The sequence below is a fragment of the Mauremys mutica genome, chromosome 1 (assembly GCF_020497125.1).
Source record: "Mauremys mutica isolate MM-2020 ecotype Southern chromosome 1, ASM2049712v1, whole genome shotgun sequence".
In the NCBI taxonomy this organism is placed as follows: Eukaryota; Metazoa; Chordata; order Testudines; family Geoemydidae; genus Mauremys; species Mauremys mutica.
In genome coordinates, this window is record NC_059072.1 from 244,394,162 (window position 1) to 244,418,668 (window position 24,507).

The 24,507-nt window shown below is 42.9% G+C and overlaps 1 long non-coding RNA gene across 1 annotated transcript in view; it reads left to right on the forward strand.

Moving 5' to 3' along the window:
• LOC123368171 overlaps positions 1-22,015 on the forward strand; it is a 44,033-nt gene extending 22,018 nt beyond the window's left edge. The window contains exon 4 of the long non-coding RNA XR_006578713.1: positions 21,595-22,015. This is a non-coding gene — a long non-coding RNA (uncharacterized LOC123368171). The remainder of the gene's footprint in view (positions 1-21,594) is intronic.
• Positions 22,016-24,507: the final 2,492 nt, after the last annotated feature.

Sequence of the window (24,507 nt, forward strand, 5' to 3'; positions counted from 1 at the left end):
CCTAGCATGCAACATACTCTCAAGGACATCTTTTTTTCTACTATTTCTGCTTCACTGCAGACAATTGCAAAGTAAAACAAACAAAAAGGGATGCAGAAGTTGGATTCCCAAAAGATGGTATATTTCAAAGTTTTTTTGCAATGTCAGGAGCTGTGTATAGTAACAACCAAAGGGATTTGTTCTGAATCTGCCCCCTTTCAGCTCAGACCTGGGTTTCAGGAATGCCCAAGGTAAGGAAGCTGGGGACTAGACAATAGACTGTCAGTAGTAATCATGTTAATAGATTTGGTCTCCACAGAATGTGCCTGATATCCAGGCACTCAAATGCATACAACCTGGCCTTTCAGTGTACTGTTTGTTATGTCTCTGGTGGAGACATCCTCTGAGAGCAGTGAATCCAAACCTGTGTGTGTGCAAGCCTAGGTGTAGATAGAAGGAAGGGGTGAAGTCAGAAAACTAGTTCTGAAAGCAGGGGTAGCAGCTCCTGATCAAGAGAAGCCTGTCTGGACATGCAAGCTGACCCAAAGGCAGGGTTTAATAATGAGGGAGAGGGAGTCACTCTGGACATAACAGCACATTCTAGCTCCGGGAACAAGGGGATGTCAGAGCAGAGCCTTTCCCTGCTGAGAAAGATAAATTAGATAAGGCATATTGAGTAGTCTAAGTCAAGCTATGTTAAGCAAACTATCTTTGATTCCATTTCTTTTTCTCTGTTTTTATAACTTTGTTATAACCATGTGGGTGATTTCATGCAGGCATCCCCACGGAGAAGAGGATCCTGTTACTCTTCTGCACACCTCTCCTAAGGTTGGGTTTCTGACTCTCTCCCACATAGTCTTGGTCAAGGGACATGGGCAGAGGTGTCTGTTCACAGTGCTGTGTTGCCAGCAGGCAAAACTCAAGGGGGAAAGGCTAAAGGACCAAACAGAAGACAAAAGTTGGAGGAGATGTTGGTTATAATCAGCCAGACAGCAAATTAATGTCCTCCTCCCCACCCTAGTCCTGAGCTCTTCCTTCTCTTCCTGTCACTCCTCCACATCACCGTTATCTTTCTCCCACACTCTCTCCTCAAGGCTTCTTTTTGCTACTGGCTAGAGACTCCTAAATTTGTGGTCATTAGCTTTTCATCCACAGGGGATGCCACGTGTTACATTCTTTCTCTCATATGCCACACACATACTGTATCTCTCCACAGGCTGAACACCAAGTATGATACAGTTTCTGTAGAGAAATGATAGAAGCAAAACTAACACTACAAACCAGACCAAACATCTGAACAAACCCTCACGCTATTGGGTGTTTGAAATCTAGATCCAAATTTTGCATTCTGACTCCATCTCTAGTAGGCGAAATATAGAAGGTGAGATGGGAATAGCTTATTCAACATAAAAAAAATGTTATTTTTGTCTTCAGCATTTTAGCTATCAATAGTTGTCAATATTAGAAGTGAGATAACAATGTTTTGCATGGGATGGAGGTAAATTGGATCTAAAATGACGGATGTGCTTCTTAGTGAGGTGATAAACTGCTACATTCTGCCTTCACCTATCTACAGAATAATTGGGTCTAAAATTTCAACCTTTCTTTGACTCTTTGCAAATGATGACCATAAAATTCAGGACCTTGAAACGCCATATATAGCAAAGACATACAGGATGAAAGTCCAAAATCGTTTCAGTGAATTGCAGTGTGCTAACTGCAATTCCATTTATGGTGAATCTCCATCATGAAGATGTTTCGTGTAAGTAAAGTAAAAAGTAAGAAAAGAAAAAAGCTTTGCTATAAAAAGGTCCCAGAGTATTCAGTTATAATTCATTCACCATAAGGAGAGGACCGTTGGGGATAATAAAGTTACCGTGATATGAAATACTTTCACAAAAAACCTGTGAATCTTGTGTTATAGAGGAGGTGAGACTCTATCACAACAGTCCTTTCTGGCCTTGGAATCTATGCTCTACTATGGCTGCTTTGCACCACTCCACATTAAAGAACAGCCAGAAACCCATTCTAACTCGTCTCAGCTAGGGGTATGGCTGCTCTGTGTCACTGAAGCATGCCAGTGAATCTGGCCCATCAGTTTCCGGTAACTCTGCTTAGTTCTGTGTTTCTGCTGCCCCTCACAAACACCTAAAGCAGAGAGCACTCCTCTGGGTGTTTCTGAAATCATTAATTATTGCATAAGAAATACACAACCCTAAATTTAGATTCCTGGCAGGAAATAGGAAATCATTTTCAAATACTTTGTCACTTTAAGACCTGCCTGTGCGGTCTGCTGTTGACTTAGGATCTAGGGTTTATTTAAATCTTTTATCTAAGATTAATTTCAGCTCATCTGCTAGCAGTGCCTAATATTAGAATATAGGCTTAAGTCATTTAAAAATAATACTTCTACAGTTCTGAAATATTATAACATAAAGAGAAATTGTAACTATGTAGACTCACTTACTTAAGTTGGAATAAAAAGGCAGAATGTTTTTTGTTTTTACCATTCTGAACAGTTTTCCCCCCTTCTTCAAGAGAAGCTAATTTCCTATCCCATCCCCCACCCTCCTCTCCAGTCACCAAGCCTTGACAGGCATACTTGCAACTCTACCAAAGGCAGCCAGACAAGTCAATGATTTATAGTATTCCTTAGTAAGAGCAAGTGAGACAGTCACCTGGTAACTTCCCAAAACAGACTGATTACTCTGAAGTGCTGCTAATAATCCACTGACAAAGTTATGAAGATTTTGGTTCAAGCCAGGGCAAAGGAGAACTGCCAGTCTAATCCTGGCGACCCTACTGAACACATCAGGAAGTTGTTGGCAAGCTAGTAGTCAGAAATACTGCAATCTGAAGTACCTGCAGCTTCTGAGAAAGCCCCAGTAAAGTTTTCACATTACTAAGGATGGTCTTTATTTGCTAAGAGAGTGTATCTTATCTGAGATCACTGTATTTTCTAAGCAGCATAGAGTGAGAACAGGAACCCTCTTTTTTTCATTATGCTGACATTTTCCTCTTTACACTTTTGAATATCTCATGGATTTTTGCTGCTGGGATTCCTGCCTGACTGCCAAAGAAATGATCTATTTGTTACACTTTCTTAAATGTAGTAAATTTAAAAAGCTTCTCCCTTCGCTGCATGGCTGTTTTGAGACATACTCAATCCTGATTTAAGCATGCATAATTCTACTATTGCTGAATTTGGCCCTTTATTTTTAATAGAGAAATGGAAAATTCCTGCTTTTTATTTTTGTTTTGTGAATGTTTTGTGATCTAAATTGAGGTTAAAGTTGAGAAGGGACTGGGAGGAAGGATTGCAAAAGCAAACGTGTTAATTTACTTAATCTTTTGTATCTGCCCTGAGGGCCTGCAGAAGAGAAAAGCTCTGCAAGATCTAGTTGAGATCAACAATCATGAGTGAAATTTAAGGGGGGGGGAGGGGGAAATACTGTTGGATCCTCCTTTCCACTTGCACAAATAAAGCATTTTGAAGGTCTGGGCAGGGTGACTGATTAGATGTCTGCACTAGCATGCTATCCTAAGCAGTATAATGGCAGGAAAATTCCACAGGTCATTTCCTTAGCCTACTAAGGCCATGACTACACTTGCAGATGTACAGCGCTGTGAGTTAAACCTGCCTTCGTACAGCTGAGTAGGGAAAGCGCTGCAGTCTGTCCACACTGACAGCTGACAGAGCACTATTGTAGCCACATTTGCGGCACTTGCAGCGGCATTGGGAGCGGTGCATTATGGGCAGCTATTCCACAGCTATCCCACAGAGCACCTCTTCCCATTCTGGCGCTGTGAGTTGTGGGAAGGGGGCGGAGGGGGCGGGGCATTCTGGGTCCTGTCCCAATGCCCCGTGATGCATCACTTCACATCCCAGCAATCCCTGTGTTTCCATCCACATTTGGCGCCATCTTTCAACGCCATCTTTCAACGGTTTCTGTGCAGCGCGATCTGTGTTCAGTTTCGGTCTGCGGGAAATGGATCCCAAACTGCTGAGGAGTATGCTGATGAGTCTCGCCAGCACATCACGTTTGGCAGTCGAGCTATTCCTTAAGATCCAAAGTGACAGTGAGGAGTCCGACAATGATATCGAGTCGCGTAACGCGTACAACACGAAATTGCTTGTGGCATTCACAGACATGCTCAGCACCGTGGAATGCCGCTTATGGGCTCAGGAAACAAGCAGTGAGTGGTGGGATCACATCGTCATGCAAGTCTGGGATGACGAGCAGTGGCTGCAGAACTTTCGGATGAGAAAAGCCACTTTCATGGGCCTGTGTGAGGAGCTCGCCCCCACCTTGCAGAGCAAGGACACGAAATTGAGAGCTGCCCTGCCGGTGGAGAAGCTGGTGGCTAATGCAGTCTGGAAGCTGGCAACTCCAGACAGCTACCAATCGGTCACGAACCAGTTTGGAGTGGGAAAGTTGACCATTGGAATCGCATTGATGCAAGTTTGCAAGGCCATTAATTGCATCCTGCTCAGAAGATCCATGACTAAGAGTAACGTGCAGGACATTGTGGATGGCTTTGCACAAATGGGTTTCCCTAACTGTGGAGGGGCGGTAGATGGGATGCATATTCCTATTCTGGCACCACCCCACCTAGCATCCGAGTATGTTAATCGGAAGGGGTATTTCTCTATGGTTCTCCAGGCGCTTGTGGATCACTGTGGGCATTTCATTGACATTAACACAGGCTGGCCTGGAAAGGTGCATGATGCACGCATCTTTCAGAACACTGGCCTCTTCAGGAAGCTGTAGGCCGGGACTTTTTTCCCAGAGCGGAAGATCACAGTAGGGGAAGTCGAAATGTCCATTTTGATCCTTGAAGACCCAGCTTACCCGTTAATGAGGTGGCTCATGAAACCCTACACAGGGAGCCTTGACAGCAGCAAGGAATGGTTCAACTACAGGCTGAGCCGGTGCCGAATGACTGTGGAGTGTGCTTTTGTCCGTTTAAAGGGTCGCTGGTGATCTCTGTATGGGAAGCTGGACTTGGCCGAACACAGCATCCCCGCAGTTATATCTGGGTGCTGTACCCTCCATAACATTTGTGAAGGGAAGGGTGAAAGCTTCACTCAGGCATGGACCTTGGAGGTTCAACACCTGGAGACTGAATTTGCACAGCCAGAGATCAGGGTTATTAGAGGGGCCCAGCGTGGGGTTGCAAGGATTAGGGATGCCTTGAGGGAGCAATTTGAGGCTGAAAGCCAGCAGTAATGTCTGCACGGGAGTGAAGTGCAGTGGTTACAATGTTAGTAGGAATCTGTGTTTGCTAAGCTGACGTGCAGTGCCTGTTTCTTTCCTGGGCTAAGGTATCTTTTACTTTATGCAATAATAAAGAATATTTTCAAAGCCAAAAATACCATTTATTGAAAAGAAACACAACTGCTTGGGAATCAGAAAGGGAAAGGGGGTGGGGTGAGGAACAGTACAATCACAGATTTGCGTATGTCCTGTCTGGAGTGCTGTGCAATGAGTGCTGCACTTCAGGATGGCTATACTGCATGGTGATGGGGGTTGAGTGCAGAGGGTAAGGGTCGTAGTTTTCAGGGCTGGGTGGTGAAGATACAGGTGTTGGAGGCAGCTGTTGGCAGCAAGAACCCAGATGTTGGGGAAAGTGGGTTGGAGGTGACATGGGAGCACAAGAGAAAGAGTTTTGGGACAAGGGCTGGGGGGGGGGACATGGGTAGTGCTCCGCCTACATGGCTACAAGCACCTGGATAGAGTCCACTTGGCGCTCCATGATGCTTATCAGCCAATCTGTACTTTGCTGCCGGTGCTCCGTGCTTTGCCGCCAGTGCACTGCATTTTCCTTGCAGATCCTGCTTTTGCTCTCCCTCCAGTCCTGCACTTTTTGATTCTCTTGAAGAGATTGTTGCAGCACTTCTTGCAGCATGTCTTCTTTGCTTTTTCGCGGCCTCTTTCTGTGTCTTTGCAGTCTCTCAGCCGGTGATAACACGGATGGTTGAGATCTCAAGGCTGCATCTGTAAAGGCAAAGTGCAACACTTAACAGAGGTAGCATTGTTTATACCAGACAGAGTAATGATTCCCCGCACTTAAGGAGGGCACACACAGTCTACACAATAGCATAATTTTCCCGTCCCAAAGAGAGTGCACATAACCCACGGGAGCCCCAAAATGGTGAGTAAGGGAGACTGATTGATTGTTTCATAGCTGCACTGTCCTCTGGGTTTCTGTGCCTTGGGGAGAGCCAACAGCTGCAGGGGGCACCTATACTGAACACTGTCCCAACATTTTCCACAGGAGTTCGTCCTGGAAGATATCTTGCTTCTGAGGGTGACCTGGGAAGCAAGGGAGCGTCTTCTACTGCAATACGGCTTCTGTCCTGGCCCATATGCAGCTTGCCTGTGTGCAGCAATGGTCCCCCCGCCCCTCGTGGCACAGTGGCATGGACACGTTAACCTGACAGTGGCTCTCCCAAGAAACTTGCACAAGTCCATTGCCCACGTTCTGGATGAGACTTTCGAAGAGATTGGGGTAATCGGCCTCGGTAATGTGATAGACCACATCAATGCGCTATTCTGCCTCTAGGCATGCATGCAGCCTTAACCCTCCTCTCCCAAAGAGCTCACACCAAAAAAATTCCTTCCCAAAAAAAAAGCCGCTTACTGGGAACCTGTTCTTCTGTTTGTCCTCCACCAAGTACCGGCCGCTGCAACTGGCTACCTGGCTCAAGAAGAGCTCCTGGCTGCAGGCCTCTAGCATCCCCCCGCCCCAGCATCCTCACTCCCACTTTCCTCATCCTCCTCCCACTCTGAAGTGTTCATGGTGGTGCTTGGAGTGGAGGTGGGGTCACCCCCAAGTATTGTGTCCAGCTCTTTGTAGAATTGGCAGGTCGCGCGGGGAGCACCCGAACGCCCGTTTGCCTCACGGGCTTTGCGGTAAGCACTCCGCAGCTCTTTCACTTTAATCCTGCACTGCAGTGTGTCCCGGTCATGGCCCCTTTCCATCATGTCCCACTAATGAGGTCCAGCAATTTCCCCATACTGGGGATCGCTTGGCACGTGGAGACATGGTCACCTGGAAAGATTCTCTCATAGCACTCCACTCCTGGCTGAGCAAACAGGAAGGGGATTTTTAAAATTCCCAGGGAATATCAGCGCGCATTGGGCGGCCACACTGGTGCTGCAGCGCAGCAGCAGTGGCGCAATAAACATTATTCCTCTCGGGGAGGTGGAGTACCAGCAGTGCTGTAGCCGTGGAGACACAGCGCTGTATGTGCCTGGCCAGTGTGGACGGGGAATGAGGTACAGCGCTGTGGGCGGCTTTATTGTGCTGTAACTCTCAAGTGTAGCCAAGACCTAAGAGAGTAAGAACCTAGGGAATGATATAACCCCACCACTTAGAGGGAGAAGATTTGTGAAAATCCACTGCCCCACAAGAGGCCTTTTCTTCTCTTTCTCAGGCCTGATTTTGAGTCCTGCCCTGCTGAACTTTTGCTTCTGTCATTAAGGCAATAAGAAGAGGTTCTTTAAATACATTAGGAGCAAGAGAAAGATGAAGGAAAGTGTAATTCTTCTACTTAGTGGGAAAGGAGAGCTAATAATTGATGACATTAAAAAGGCTGACTGCTTCAGCCTAAAAGGCTAACCTAAAAAGTTTAATAGTGACCAGATATTCAACACAATTAATATTAACAACAAGGAGGAAGGGATCCAAGCCAAAATAGGAAAAGAACACATTCAAGGGTAATTAGATGTGTTCAAGGTGAAAGGGCCTAATGAAATTCATCCTAGGGTACTTAAGGAACTAGCTGGAGCAGTCTCGGAACAATTAGCAATTATCTTTGAGAAATCTTGGAAGACGGGTGAGGTCCCAGAGGAGTGGAAAAGGGCAAACATAGTACTCCCTTTAAAATAGGGAGAACCCAAGGAATTATAGACCAGTCAGCCTAACTTCAGTACCTGGAAAGATACTGGAGCAAATCCGTTTAGAAGCACCTAAAGGATAATGGCCTTATAAGGAATAGCTAGCATGGATTTGTCAAAAACCAATCATGCCAAACCAAGCTAGTTTCTTTCTTTGACAGGGTTACTGGCCTAGTCAATGGGGAAAGGGGGGAGATGTAGATGTGATATATCTTTATTTTAATAAGGCTTTTGACAAGTCTCACATAACATTCTCATAAGCAAATTACAGAAATGTGGACTACATGAAATTACTATAAGGTGGCTGCAAAACCGGTTGAAGACTGTATTCAAAAAGTAGTTATCAATGCTTTGTCATCAACCTGGGAGACTGTATCTAGTGGGGTCCCGCAGATTTCAGTCCTGGGTCCTGTACTAGTCAATATTTTCATTAATGGTATGGATAAGGGAGTGGAGAGGGTGCTTATAAAATTTTCAGATGACACCAAGCTGGGAGGGGTTGCTAGCACTTTGGAGGACAGGCTCAGAATTCAAAACGACCTTGACGAATTGGAGAAACGGTCTGAACTCAAGTTGAAATTCAATAAAGTCAAGTGCAAAGTGCTACACATTGCAAGGAAAAATCAAATGCACAGCTACAAAATGGGGAATAATTGGTGAGGTGATAGTAGTTCTGAGAAGGATCTGGGCATTATAATGGATCAGAAATTGACTATGGGTCATCAATGTGATGCAATTTCAATAAAGGCTAAAACTATTCTGGGATGTATTAACAGGAATGTAATCTGTAAAACGTGGGTGATAACTGGCCCTCTCTACTGAGTACTGGAGAGGCCTCAGCTGTAATACTGGGTCTAATTCTGGGTGCCACACTTTAGGAAAGTTGTGCACAAATTGGAGTCCAGAGGAGAGCAGCAAAAATGATAAAAGGTTTAGAAAACCTGGCCTATGAGGAAAAGTTAAAAAAAAAAAAAGGGCATATTTTGTCTTGAGAAAAGAAGACTCAGGAGAGAACCTGACAATAGCCGTCAAATAAGATAAGGGCTGTTACAAAGAGAATGGTGATTAATTGTTCTCCATGTCCACTGAAGGACAAGTAGTAATGGGCTTAATCTGCAGCAAGGATGATTTAGGTTAGATATTAGGATAAACTTTCTAACTATCAGGGTAGTTAAGCTCAGGAATTGACTTCCATGGGAGGTCATGGAAACCCCATTATTGGAAGTTTTTAAGAACAGGTTGGACAAACACCTGTCAGGGATGGTTTAGGTTTACTTGGACCTGCCACAGTGCAGAAGGCTGGATTTGATGACCCCTCGAGGTGTCTTTCAGCCCTACATTTCTATGATTCTATGAGAGCCGCCGGTGCTCAGGATTTCTGAAAATCAGCCTCAGATTATAAACACACACATACACACACTCACACATTCTGGCCAGGTCCTACAAGAACCAGAAGCAGACAACTGAGATTAGTGGCTTCTTGAAATCGTAATTCAATATACTAAGGGCCAAACCCAGATCACTTTACTCTCACGCTCATTGGACTACCTGTTGGACTACATCCCCCAAAAAGCAGGAAAAGGCGAGTGAGCCAGCCAGCTGCTTCTGAAAAGAGTGGAGGAAAACAGACAGAATCAAGGCCAGTCAGCCAAACCTTGAAAACACCAAAGGAGACATTGAATCCCCCTCCAGAAGATAACTCAAGGTAAGAAGAGGAGCCTGGCCTTCTTAGGAGAAGGGGATCCTATGGGGAGAGGAGTCTCCTTATGGTCTGTCCTGCTGCTGGAAATCTGAGGTGGCTCGGCCTTTGTTTCTCTGCTTCAAGGGGAGTTGGCATTTCCATCCAAAGGTGCACTCCTCCTCATCTACACTGCCTGCTGAGGTGACTTTTCCTTGTTCCAAGGAACTGACTTTTTTTAAACTCCAACTAGGCACAGACTGGAGACTTATCACTAAATGTATGTTTTACTGCCTCCCTATTTTCTTGTGTGTACCTTATGCTCCATCATTTAGTGTTCATTGTTACTGCTACTTCCTCCTGCTTTTCCTTTTGTTTGTTAAACTGAGTCAAAAAGTCATGGCCCTCTGATTTCTTTACAAACCACACTTGACTCTCAGCACTTGCTGAGGTGGGAATGACCAATTTAGTAAGCCAAGCCATTTTATTTTCTGAAGGTGATCTTTTCCCCCATGCAGAGAGTCAGCACAAGGACTCTGCACCACTTCAGTCCTCAAAATGGTTTAAATGGAACATAAACATTGGTTGAATTACACCCTTAAAGCACAGTGCTCTAGGTGGGCTGAATTTTTAGCTTGAGCTAAATCTTTATTTACTTTAAAAGTGCCACTAAGTTGCAGCCAAAGGGATAGTGTTGTCATATGAGCTTAGCTTTTTTACTGTAAAAATAAACAAAACCCACCTGACGGAAAGATTACACCGGCTTGTCCATGTTTGTAGCAACTACACTATCCTTTGCTTGTCATACATATGAACTGGCTACAGAGCTTCCTCCCTGAAGAGAGATACTAGAGATGCATCTTCTGTGACCTCTTTTAATGCACTGTCACGTATATCTGTTGTATGCTCAGATAAGGTATAAATTTTACGGGTACAGTATCATGCTATTTTTAAAGTTCAGTATGTATCAGTCTATTATGTGTCTCTGAATTGTTTTGGTTTTCTAATTACATGACCCAACGTGTAAAAGCTTGGTGTGGAGTCTGAGTTGTCGTCTTGTTCTGCATTCACCATCTGTAGACTCTGCTCCGTTGATTGTTATTTTTGAGGAACAAACGGTAAATGTTGATTTCTGTTGAACTCTCCACTGTCAGCCTCGATCACATATGATCTGATCGATTAATTTTGTTTCTTTATGACAGCTGGAGTTCTCCATCCTTGTGATAGGGTGTCCACACCACGCAGGATTGAAAGGGGTTAAGATGGCCAGGCAGGCCAAATAACTCCACAGGCTGCACCTGGTGGAGGAGTCAGAGACAAGGGAACTAATTGAGAGCAAGCTCAGCAGTGGAGGAACAAGAAGGGCCTGTGTAAAGCCAGGTAGTTGGCAGCAGACGGGCTGCAGGAAGGCAGGTAGCAATCACTCCCTGGGAGGAGGGTTATAACCAGAGAGAGAAGGGGAACAAGGTGTAGTAAGAAGCAGTCCTGGGAAGGAGCAGTGAGGGCTAAGAAAGGAAAGCCCAATACTGTGGTTCCCTGGACTGGTACCCAGAGTAGAGGGCGGGCCCAGGTTCCCCTACTAGCCACTGAGAGAGTGGCACCGATGGCCAGTGAAAGGAAAGACTGACTAAAACTTCTAGGGAGAAGGGACTTTGCTACCCCAGAAGGGGGAAACACTGAAGGCTAGAGGACTAGCCATAAGGCTAAGCCACAAAGAGGATACTGCAGTTCCAGGAGTGAGAGTGGGGCCGCAGACCAGAGGGAGAAACAGAGCAACGGTGTGCAAACTGTGGCTGGGGGCGTCAACCTCAAGAGCTAATCCCCAGAGTGACCAGGAGGATGTGCCAGACCAGCAGTGAGTGGACCCTGTGACGATCCCTTTTCTCCATCTAGTCTGACACAAACATGGTCACAAAGTTTTATATTTGAGTGCTGTCTGTTTATAAAAGTGTAAGCTCTTTTTCTCTTTGATTTGGCTACTCTCTATGGTTGGCCACTTTGGAGATTGTTCCAACGTAGTTTTCTTTTCCAGTAGTTCAGAGTTGTCTCCCCCATTGTGAGTTGTGCTGGACTATATCCAGCAGTTGTTGTTGGTGTTGATCCATAACTCAGTAGAGCAAGGAATGGATCTTGCAGTTGTAGGATTCTCTTGGCTGTCTGTACAGGCCTCTCCGTTCGCTTGTGGGTAATGTGGGCTGTTATTAATACACTCAAAATCATATTTAGTTTGGAATGACTTAAATTCTGCTGCAGTGAATTGTGGTCCATTGCCTGTCACTAGTTGTTCTGGAATATTGAAATGAGCAAAGTGCACTTCAGTTTCTCCATAAAACTGGAAAGGTACGTGCTGCAGCTTTGTTCCTCTTTTAGATGTGGAGCCTGATTTCCCCACCGCTTTGCCTTTGGTACAGTCACTTACACCTGGGTATCTTACAGATGTTAAATACCACCAAACCAGAATGGTGACATTTTATTGCAGCTTCGCACAGTGTACAAGATGACACAAGTCAGTGGGCCATAACTGAAATTACTTCAATCCCTGAAGATATGTACCTCTGTCATAAATAAACAGATCAGGGTTGAGGTCTCTTTTACCTGGAAAGGGTTAACAAGCTCAGTAACCTGAGAAGCACCTGACCAGAGGACCAATCAAGGGACAGGATAATTTCAAATCTCTGTGGAGGGAAGCCTTTGTCTGTGTTCCTTGTTTGCTCTGTGCTCTCTTTGGATCTAAGAGAGGCCAGACATGTCTCCAAGTTCTCCTGGAGTATTTCCTACTATCCAATAGTGAGTATTAATTAGAAAGGCGGATTAGTCTTATAATTTGATTTCTACATTTGCAATTGTGTGTTTTGCTATAGAATTTCTTTAATTCTGTACTGTTATTGCTTTTACTGAAAAAGAAAGGAGGGGGGATTCTCTCCAAAGATTTATAAGTTTAGACCCTGTGTATTGTTCCATCTTGGTATTACAGAGACAGTTTACTTTCTTTTTATTCTTTAATAAATCTTTTCTGTTAAGGACTTGGTTGATCTTTCCTTGGGTGAATTCTCAGGGAAAGGGGAGGAGGGAGGAGGAAGGCATCCCTCTGTAGTTAAATCCCAGTATCTCTCCTAGGAGAAGGGAGGGGGGAGGAAGCAGGGGAGAATGGTTTACTTCTCCTAGGTGTAAGAACTCCATGGATTTGGGGCTCTTGGGATCCCCAAGGATTTTGGGGAAGGACCGTGTCCCAATACACGTACATTATTGGGTGGTGGCAGCTTTTACCAGATCTAAACTAGGATTTTAGTTTAGGGGAGTCCATGCAGGTCCCCATCTGTGAACCCAAAAGCTCCAAGTGGGGGAGAAACCTATGACAGCCTCACTTATTCATACAAGGCCAAAACCTGAAGTCCTGACTTACTTTTTACTCACCCCTTTTTGACTGACTAAGACAGGATTAAAATATTAACTAGTTGAGGATTTGCCCCATAGGAGTTTGGGGCTGAGTAAAGACTAAAGCCTGTGTCCACTGAAATCAATGGGAGCACTGCCTCTGATCTGAATGAGAGCAAGTGTGGGCCCTGAACAGAGACTTCACAATCTGGCCCATCATTAATGGATTGCGTAAGTGAAGATAAAATGAGGATCTAGGGCTTTTCCTGAGTTCTGTGTGGTTTGGAATACAGACGCAGAGAGAGAAAGCCAAACACTGCTGACAATAACACTGACAGACAGCAGCAGGTCACAAGGATAGTATTACAGAGCAGATAACCTTGCCCAAAAAAAAAAAAGAGCAACTGAAGAAATGTGAAAATGTACGTAACATGCTAAGATTAAGGATAGTTTAAAAAAGTCAATAAAGACCTTTCAATGGGATCCAGGCATTATATCCAGGCCAAACAAAGCTATACATCACAAAACATAGAAGGGTGTCTAATTTTTCACTGGCTGCTCCTTAATATCAGAAAATCATGAATGGCAGGTTACACCATAATTTTGTGGTAACTCATTCCATCACTTTGAAGTTTCTGACATTAATTTCTGTGCTTTGAAATGTTGACATAGCTAGAAATTTTGTGATACTAGCTTTGACATCCCAAATTAGTCCATCTGATAATTTTAAAGCTAATCAGTGATGTAACTGAAGGAGGCATGGTAACCCAGAAAACAGAAGATCTGCTTTCAGGATGAATCATTGGCAGGCTAGCATTTCACTAGTTGATGGACTGGAGGAGTGCTTTGATGTAGCTGACAAAGCCAGTGGGTACTAGAGGAAAGCTCACAATATATTTAGAGTGGTCTCTAAAGCGCCAGTCATTATAAAACAGGACATTTGATAATGCAAGGACATTTGTTGGCCAAAGGCTTTGTATATGTTAAACCTTTTCAAGAGCTGTGCATCTATATTGAGGTCTCTTCTTCCCTTAGAGCACATAGATAATTTAGTATGAATGAACACTATGTGCCTCCGCTGATGGATGAATTCCCCTAAATGATGTGCATGATCAGTGCTGCATATTCCTTACATATTTTCACTGTGCCTCAATTATCTTTAGGACCATGAAGACCGACCTATTTCTGAACCCAGTTTTAAATTCTTGAATGTTCACCTGCAGCTAGAATCCCATACTTCTCACTTGTGTTTGGAGCACGTACAAATGGCAACATTATCAGACAATGGCAAGATGCAATTAAAGTGTTATATTCATCATAGGTTACACTGTCCCAGGAATACAGCATGATGCTTAAGATGCACCCTCTCCCCCCGCTCCATTTCATTCAGTGTCAGATTTCAATGGACTTCATAGCAATAGACCTTTTCTACAGTGAAAATGTCTCCTCAGCAGTGACTGTCACTGCAACACTTCAACACAGATTATTTTAATTTTGACTTGTTTTTTCAAGACCAAAGAAACACAAAGACAGAAAAATTCATCTAGATGATAATTCATCAGCAGTAAATTTGTTGTTCAAGCCATTTAGGTCTAGTAACTCTGTAATTTCATGTTCAGTTATAATGCAGATGTTCCTAAGAGCCTGTTGCCCTCAGAAATACCTTGATAAATGCTGAGCAGGTGAAACTCCATTCCACGGTTGCCATGATTAGAAAAAAAAATGGTAAAATTTGTAAGTAAAGTTTCAGTGTGTGGATGCTGCTATGGGAGTAGTAATTAGAGAAATTTAGTTTATTTGCCCAAAACTGCAGTGCACCAAAACTATTCGTGAATCTGGAGCAAAGTTGGTGAATAGTTTCAGCAAGGAAAAAAAAAGGGGGGGGGGTATTTCAAAGTCAAAAAGTTTCATTTTTATACTTCTGAAATGAAACCATTTCCACTTTTTGTTTTGAAACAATGTTTTGTTTCAAAATTTTTATAGATTTATTTAAAAACAAACAAAAAAGGGCAACACTTGCCTCTACCCCTCCCAAAAATAACTAAAGGGGTGGGGAAATTATCACAGGGCAAACAAAGTTTTGTTCAACCCAAAACAAAAAAAATTCTAGGGTTGTTTGTTTGGTTTGTTTGTTTTGGGGTGGGGAGGTTGGTTTGATTTATTTTTGGGTGGAGGTTGGCTTTTGGGGTTGGTGGGAGGGTTGTTTGCTTTTTGTTAAGTTGCTGAACTGAAAAATCAATTGTAAATGAAAGATTAAATTGTAATCATCAAAGTAAGAAGAACAACCATCTCTTAGAATTATTTTCAGTTCTTTGCTCAGAATGGAAAAATACTTTAAGCTGAAATAAAATGAATATTGTCATTTCATTTTGAAAAGTCACTTGAAAATGAGAATTTTTATTTAGAATTCATTCAACACTTCCCATGGGAAAACTGAAATTTTTCAACTGAAATACTTAGGATGAAGATTTTTTTCATCCAAAATTTCTCATGGGAAAAATCAGTGTTCAGAACAGCCCTACCTATCTCTGATGGTGATTAGTAATCAAGTGCTTCAGGGGGAAATGAAAGAAATCCCATAATGGACAACTATGAACTAACCTGCAAACAAGAAATTTCTTTGTAAGCCGCCTCATTTAGTGGCCAGTTTATGCCCTGAAGCATGTGAGTTTACAGCCCATCTAATTTTGTCCTATTGAATGTAATTTTGCAGCTTCTTGTTACCCATATAATGGTCTAATCTTTTTGGAAAAGTATTTCTTTTCAGCATTTTAGAATTTGTTGCTAAACTAATGATGGGCAAATGTTGAAAGATTTGGTTCCTTTTCAATGTTTATTCAAATCTCTCTGTCCTGGAAATCTTGAATCAGATTCCACCTGGGCACATGGGTCTATGTGAGTGGATCTCCTTGTAGGATCAAGGTTTTAGGTAGTTCATGATATCAAGACTGTTTGTTTTAATAGAGCTCAGAATTCTTCCTTAAAAAGGTTGGCTGACACAGAAGCCTTTCCAAACCAGTTTCTCTGTTGTTATGAACAAAGGCTGCCATCTCATTCCTCACTGATGAAGTCATAGACAACTTCCTGTTCTCCTTTTGCTTCAGGTTTGCTGAGCTGTACAGACAATTACAATATATGAATCGTGAAGCGTGAAATCTGAATATATTCTATTTTTTTCTCTTTAAAATTTTTCACTTCGATAGCTGCTTGGAATGATTGGAAAATGTTGATGTCATCTTTAATGAAAACAAATATAGTATTCTGCATTAATAGTTCAAAATACTGCAGTTTACAACTGTGACATTATATTACTTGGGCTATTGGTGGCGGTTTCTGTGGTATTTTGGGTTATCGTTTAATACAGCACTGTGTTATTGTTGATCACAGCACCCTTCTGATGGCAAATTACAACAGCATAGACACTTTGGTCAAACACTCATCTGGGAGACAATGAGCAACAAGAGATTAAGAAAAAAATGATATTCCAGTGAAGAACTCACCAGAACACCTTGTGCTGGCAAATTGTGCAACGTTTGATGCTAGTGCAACATCTCTAGAAAGAGAAGTGTTCTTTAATTCGTGTGATCCAGGGGACACAGATGATAAATTACAAGTGTTTTGAGAAAGTTTATGATCACTATCATTTCTGCTCATGTGCAATTTAGTTTCCAGTAGATCATTTCCATTATGCACATCTTTGATTAATATTAGATTTGCTAATTATGACAGTTCCCATCTTGCTTTAATATTATTGAAATGTTGTGCTATCGTTGTTAGACCAGAGGAAGACTCTGCCAGTGGTGAAAAATGATTCCTATGCCTTAAGTCATGGCTATAATTCATATTGAAAATAAACATACAGCTTTTACATTCTTAACCAGAAAGTGACCTTTTGGCTAATATAAACTCATTTTAGAACTGGCAAAGGAGATAGCTATATAGAAGAATAAATCTAATATTGCTTAAGCTTCTTTTTAAAAAATTACACACAATAGTTAATCATTATCGATCCTTTTTTTCTATGTTGTGCTTAATTATCCTGTTCTGTGTGGGCCCAGCATACTCAATGAGTTTTATTTGAAAGGCTTATTATGCATCATCAGTGTCTTGGGACAAACTCTGGGCCCACTTACTCCTTTGTACAGCTACCTGTACCACAGGTTGCCTCGCAGGGAGGAGAACAGGCACCGCAAAGATTTTAGGTATTTACCAAATAGGTGGGTGGGAGGGCTTAGGAGGTGAATGGAACCTTGGCTCTGCTCCAGTGCACTGACTAGCGTATCTATACCGATGCTCTGGGGCTGGCCTGCAAATACACCATGTGCAGAGAACTCCCCCTTTGGAGCAGGAGGGAGGCAAAGCTGCAGTTCAGCCCTGTATGATCTACAAAAGGACATACCAAAATATGGGTCAGCCTTTGCCCTCAAATAAATGTGTGTACATAGATGCACACTCATCTGTTGAACCAGGGGAGCTGTATACATGTCCAAGGACAGAATTAAGTCCTGGTTATTTTAGATGAATGGGAAGCTTGGTTTCCTCCTCTTCCCCCCCATCATCCCTCCCCACCCACCCGCACCAACTCTGGCCATAGTCTTTGTCTGCATATATTTTTTTCTATGGTGCCATAACCAAATTTCTCAATACCACATGAAGGAAGAAAGAAATGTATGGTAAGCTGAATATATAAAAGCATATTGCAGCTTTTTTATGAGTTCTAAGTAATCTTAGGCAATGAAAATCCCTCCCCCCCTCAAAGTAAGGAGGCAGTTCTAGAACTGAGACATCACTACAGAAACAGGACCCCCATCAACAGTGAATGAATAGCAAATTGGTGCTGTCAATACAGCAACCAAGTGTGCCTGCTGGAGGATGGGAACATAGGCAGACTAGCACTCCAGAATGAGACAATGAGGCTAAGCCAGACATGGATCTATCCATGTTCAAATGGGATGTCACTGTTTCTAGTGGGGGTGAGAGTTCATGGTGGAAACAGGTACTTTTGTTCATGTCATAGTGATTACAGTCATTTTGATCAAGGCACCTGCAGCCCCTTCCTGAAAGAGGCCACATCTGAGATGGGCACAAAAAGGATTAAAAGAATCAGTGCAGGATATGACCAAAGCATTACTCAATGCTGCTGTGGTGTCCAGATCCAGCGAGGCCTACATTCTACCTAGATTATTTTAATGAAAGAAAAAGAACCATATACATCCACCAGATAGACTGGTTACCAGTGAAATCAAATGGCCCTTTCCCCCTGCCAGGATCTGACACCACGCACACCATTTTCCTCTACTGTACATGAAATGAGAATGCCAGTTCTGTACACGCTCACATACATACCTTGCCCCTGAGACATCTACGCTAACAAGTTGAGGGGTTTCTTTCAATATGTTGAGTGCCTGGGGAGTGTCTGCCTTTTTTACAGCAGCTGCAACACAGGGTGCTGGGAAGGGAACAGTGGCACACCGACTGGATGTTTCTTGACAAAAATGTTGAGAAGATTTTGTTTGAGGGAGCAGAATATCTTTCTGGTCTGAGCGCGGCCGGGGGCCTGCTTACATTTACAAGGTCTATCAGTCCCCTTTGTTGTGCTGGCATTGGCCTACAAGGGTAACACGCTGATGCGATAACTTTGGCAGCATCCGAGAATTATTTAGGTTATGGTTCAGCCATGTGTGAGCTAGGGATTAATAGAAAAATACATTCAAATTAATTAAATGAGTCATTAATATTTTGAATTTTGACACCCCTACCCTTTGATTTTTTTTATTCGCTCCTTCCAGTAGCAACAGTGTGAGCATTACAAGAGATCTTCATTGTCCTGACTGAGTGGTCAAAAGTTAGATGTTTCCGCCATGAACTCTCACCCCCACTAGAAACAGTGACATCCCATTTGAACATGGATAGATCCATGTCTGGCTTAGCCTCATTGTCTCATTCTAGAGTGCTAGTCTATCTATGTTCCCATCCTCCAGCAGGCACACTTGGTTGCTGTATTGACAGCACCAATTTGCTATTCATTCACTGTTGATGGGGGTCCTGTTTCTGTAGTGCCAAAAATGGTTTTGAAGAATAGCAGTTCTTTTTAAACACACCTACTGCACAGACATATGTGCATACCTATGCAAAGGGAATTTTTGCATAGAATTTAGGATTTTAACTTTTCTCTTTTAGGAAACCTGCTCCCCACTTAGGATGATAAAGGGAGATATTTTATTTCTTGACATTTCATTTATTTATTTACTGATTGTTTGCTTAGGCAGACGATGATGACAGTAGATGGGAAAAGGGAGATAAGGGTACCACATAATACACTGCTCTTTATTGGCTAGTTAAATCATTGTCCATAAGGTCATTTTCCATGCCCCTTGAAATGAACGTATCAGCTAAACTGCAAAATTAAAAACAATCAAATCAAAATAAACCACAACAAAGAGCATCAGAGCCTGAAATCCTGTGTCATGCTAAAGTTTGATGCTGTTGCTGTCAAAGTCTTCTGCCAGGGCAGTTCATGGTTTTCAAGACTCAATTCATTTAAAAGAAAAATTGTCAGGTATATTTTTTACACACACACACACACACACACACACACACACTTTTAAGTATGAATCAAATTGATGTATGACAAACTTGAACATGAAAAATTGTCAATTTCTTAAACATATTGCCTTAGAGTCACATACAGCTTTTTAGTCCTCACACATCTCTCCGATTGACAGATAAGCGAACCCAGCACTCATTGACATCAAGGGGCCAGAGGATAACAAAAGGCCCTTATCAGTTGAACAAGCATAAAAAAAAAAGCAAAAACAAATTTATTAACTACACATAATAGATTTTAAGTGATTATAAGGGGCAGCAAACAGATCAACGCAGGTTACCTAGCAAATAAATACAAATGCAATCTAAACAATATACTAAAGAGATTGAATATGAGTAGCAAGTTCTCACCCTAAATGATGATTTAAGCTGGCTGCATGCTCTTAACGGGCAAGCTGCACTGGCTTGCAGTTTAAAACCCCAGGTATTCCTTTCACAAGCTAGAAATCCCTCTAGCCTGGGTCCAGCACTTCCCCCTAGTTCAGTCCTTGTTCCTCAGTTGTTTCCAAGAGTCTCCTTTGGGTGGGGAGTCAGTGAAGAATCACAATGATGTCACTCCCCTGCATTATACAGCTTTTGCATATGGTGGAAACCCTTTGTCTCCAAGCTTGGTTCCCACACCAGTCAGTGGAAAACCATTGGTATTCCAAGATAGAGTCCAATACCAGGTGATCTGGTCACATGCCCCTGTAGTGTCAAAGTAGCCATGTCTCAGAGGCTGATCAAGTTGGCAAGCGCAAACAGGACAAATGTCTTCTTTTGACAAGAAAAGTCAGAACGGCCAGGACAGGGCTTTAAAAAGGGACTGTCCCAGCCAAAACAGGATGTATGGTCACCCTACTCTTGATGGAAAAATGTGTTGGTACAGACCCTGGATACCAGGCATTGAGAACTAGGAATATTGGTATAATTTTGCATGAATGTGTATGTTTTATGATGTGTTACTTGCTACAGAGTTAGATCAAAAGGGGTTGTTAATAACCAAGCAGGAAAGGTAAAACAATGGCCTAGATAAGAAACATCCCAGCAAACACTCAATCATAATAGTTCCATTTACAGCTGTTCAGAGGTGACTCCTCAGACCCAACTTGGTGACATGGTTGTTTTGTCATGGCTAAGAACCTGGAGATCAAAAGAGGCTGATCCATTAAGAGATCCACCTACAGCGAGGGAGAGGTGGAGTTGTCAGCAGCTGCAGGCTAACAAAGACTGACTGCAAGCCAGGGTCAGCATCAGCAGGCTCTAGCTTGGTCCCCAAGAGAATAGGCAGGGGAGGAAGGGAGAAGGAGATGGAGTGTACCAAGACTAAACTGTGTTTTCTAGGGGATTGAAGGGAGTGCCAAGTGAAAGTAAGACAGTATGCAGCTCTTGTTTCAAACTCATTTCTCTACGCTCTATGCACCTTTTGGGCAAATAAAACAGACTTTGTTTTGAAGCAGCTGCTTCTGTGTCTCTGCATTCTGTTACTGCCCACAGGCTCCCAAAAGGAAACTCTAGTAGGTGCCAGCTAATTGGGCTTTCTAGGTAACATGGTTGGGGAGTGTAACCAGGAGACCCAGTTGCAGAGTGGTTGGATTGCAGGGTCCCACCCTAAAGAGAAGTTGAGGTTTGGGCCAGCCCAAAGAGAAGTTGACGAGGTTGCAGATGGGGGACTGGAAAGGGATCTCAAGAGGTGAAGCCTACCTAGAGACAGTGACACCAGGCTTCTAGTTTAATGTATTAACTGATATGTGCACTCTCGTAAGATGGGCTAAAGCAATCTGAAGATGTAGTGCCACATCCAGCAAAACAGCTGTGGTCAAGTGCCCAGCCAACCTGTGTGCTCTACTACTACTTCCCCCTGCTCTGTGTTTCATCCTCCTCCTCCTCCCCAAATATATTAAATCATTTCTCTCTCTCTCTCTCTCTCTTACTCACACACACTTTCCAGGCAGCTGGTATGTATAATTGAAAAATCACCTAACGTGTGGACATATGACTTCACATTTCTGCTTGACCACATGACAGTTGGATGGGATGATGATGTAAAGCTTCATCTAATTTTCTTCCCAGATGCATCATTACAGGGACAGTATGATGATGTAGGTGCCATCTGATCAGGAGCCTTACCGGCTGTACCACTGCACTGTCAGGGCTGATGAGGAAACTGCTGCTAATACCCCACCACTAGAAGCTACACCCGCTGACACAGTAAGGTCAGATGACTAACAAGAAACTGCTGATTGGACATTACTAGGTATAAAGCTTCCTGTTCCTATGTCCTCCTGTTCCTGTCTCAACCCTTGTCTGAGAAGCTAGTTGCTAGGCCTGTTGCTGCCCAGACCTGAGACCTGAGACCAAGTCCCTGGTTCCTGTTCCCCTGCCTCATCCCTGTTCCTATATCTTGTTCCTGGTTCCTTGCCCTGACCCAGGTTGCTGTCTCTGGTTTTGACTCTTGGCATGACCACAACCCCAGCTCTGCTCCTGGCTCCAACCACTAGGTCAGGCAGTCCCCATTACAGGTCTTGACAGATAAATGGAAACTAAAGTGCCTGAGATTTATTGGGAAACATCATTCACAGTTTGCTAAATATCTGTAGCTTATTTTCCCCTCCCCTGGCCCCCTTTTCATCTCACTCCACAAGTGGTGCCACTGACATCAGTGGAATTATTTTTATGTAAGGTGCTGTTCATCCCAAGTAAAGACATTACATTCTGGCTAAGAAATACTATCATCCTGTAAAGCTAAAATGTTCCCAATGGCAATAAAAAATGTTGCTTTAAATATGATTGATAGTAGCAGTGTTGCTTATTGACATTACAAAATGATACACCTGAAACAAAATCACATGAAGCATGAAAAGGAATGTGAGAGGACGTTCATAGCTCTGTGCTGTGTGAAGTACTTCCTTAGCTGCTATGTAATATTCATCCATTTATCTAGATATTGTCTCCTTGAAATAGTCGCTGGCAAAAAGACTGTGTGGGAGGAGGGAAAGCAAAGGTAGACAAATGGTGTAAGGAATCCAGATTGATCAAACACTGGAAACTGACTTTCTTATGGTGTCTTTACTGAAATTAAAGGAATAAACTGTCAGCAACAGAATTTTATGAGGTTCTGGAGGCATTGCTGCTTCCCCCCTCTCCGAACCCACCTCAACAACTATTCAAGCTGCTATGGTAGGCCTGCAAATTTAATTCTGTTAATTTTTGCAGTGAAAATGTCTAGAAACATGGGACAGGCCCTATCTTAAAATGCAAGATGAATTATAAGCACTTGGACCTTGCTGGTGTCCTGGTAGTGGTGGGGGTTTTTTTTTCCCTTTTCTTTCCAAACATATTTTATTAAATGGACGCAGCTGCATGACTGCTTATCTTATCTGTAGATGGGATTGTGACACTTTTGAACCCCCATATTCACCACTGTCATATAATTATGATATGTTTTGTACAGAGTGTACCTTCTGAGGTATCATTCTAAAAGTCTTCATCTGCTAATTATTAATATCTCATTGGACTGTATGTGCTATTGTATGTGAAGTTATGAAGTTTGGCTATGTATGTGCTACTGAAAAACATTGTGAGGTTGAGAACACCCACAAGCAGCCTTTTAGGTACAACAATAAAAAGGCCAAACAATGTTAATGGCTTATTGAGGAAATATACACAAGCACAAGGATTACCCTGGGAACTGTGTACAATAGAAACCTCTCAGAGATAGCACTACACAATGAGAATTGTGTGACCCAGGTCACAGCAAAAGAGCTTTCCAGCAAGTTGGAAGAAGGTATAAAAGGGGGAATTGCCATCGTGACTGTACCTCACTCTCCCTACAACACCACACCTGAAAGTACTGGAGGAAAAAGACTGTACTGGGGGGAGAGGGGAAAGTGTTGTTCCAGGTAGGAAAGAAGGAAGTCTGCCTGCGTATGCAAAAGCTAACCTGCTTGTACTATCTAACCAGATGAGACACTGCTTGATTCAAATACTAGCTAGTACATTAGGCTTAGATTGTGGTTTTGTTTTATTTCTTATGGGAATCTACTTTCATCTGTTTGCTACCACTTAAAAGTTATCTTTCTGGAGTTAATAAATCTATTTCATAATTTACCAAAAACATTTTACCTGTGTCGTTTGAAGTGCAAAGGGGATAAATCTCAGCTCATGATCAAGAGTTGGTGCACATCCACTTTCCTTTGTAGAAGAGGCGGACTAGTAATGAATTTGATCAAGGCAGGATGTTACAGCTCTAGGATGTTGGGCTGGGGAGCTGGGAGTATTTTGGCTGTAGCCTCTCTATCCTGGGTTCATGAGTGGCTGGCCAGAGCATTCATGAACACAGCTGGTTGTGGTCCCTGCCTGTGGATGTTGGCGTGAGTGCAATCTTGGAAGGCTTTGCAGTTTGTCACAACGTCACAGTGCAAGAGGGAACCCAGATTGGTGAGACAGAGGACTCAGCTGTACCTCAGTTCCAGGTGGCACCCGGGGGGGGACCCATCACAAGGATGAGCTAGAGATTCATGTGAAAATTCAACTTTCATAGTATATGCACTGGGCATTCTATGCATCACTGAATTAATTCTTGCAATTGTAATGTGTCTGAGATGCGTTACAATGCCTTTGGTTTTTGTCACTGAGGATCAAGGACACATGACTTAAATAGTTCAGAAGCCTTCTTATTATTAATAGTGGGTCTGAGCTGCAAAGTTCAAATCTAGATCCAAACTTCCACAAAGTCTGAAGGGGCTTTGGATCTATCTTATATGGCCCAAGCCACAAGTTTTAGATCTGAATTTCCCCAACTTTTAAAGAGGGTGTTGTTGCAGCTTGGGCCCATCTGATAAATACCTAAAATATTCATATATGATCAGAGACTCCACCAGGTAACGATTCATTAGCACCATGTAACAGACACTCCAAAGACATTCTGCATCTGATTCAGTTGCTTTCACACACAGTTCATAAGCAGCTAATGGAGACCAGCCA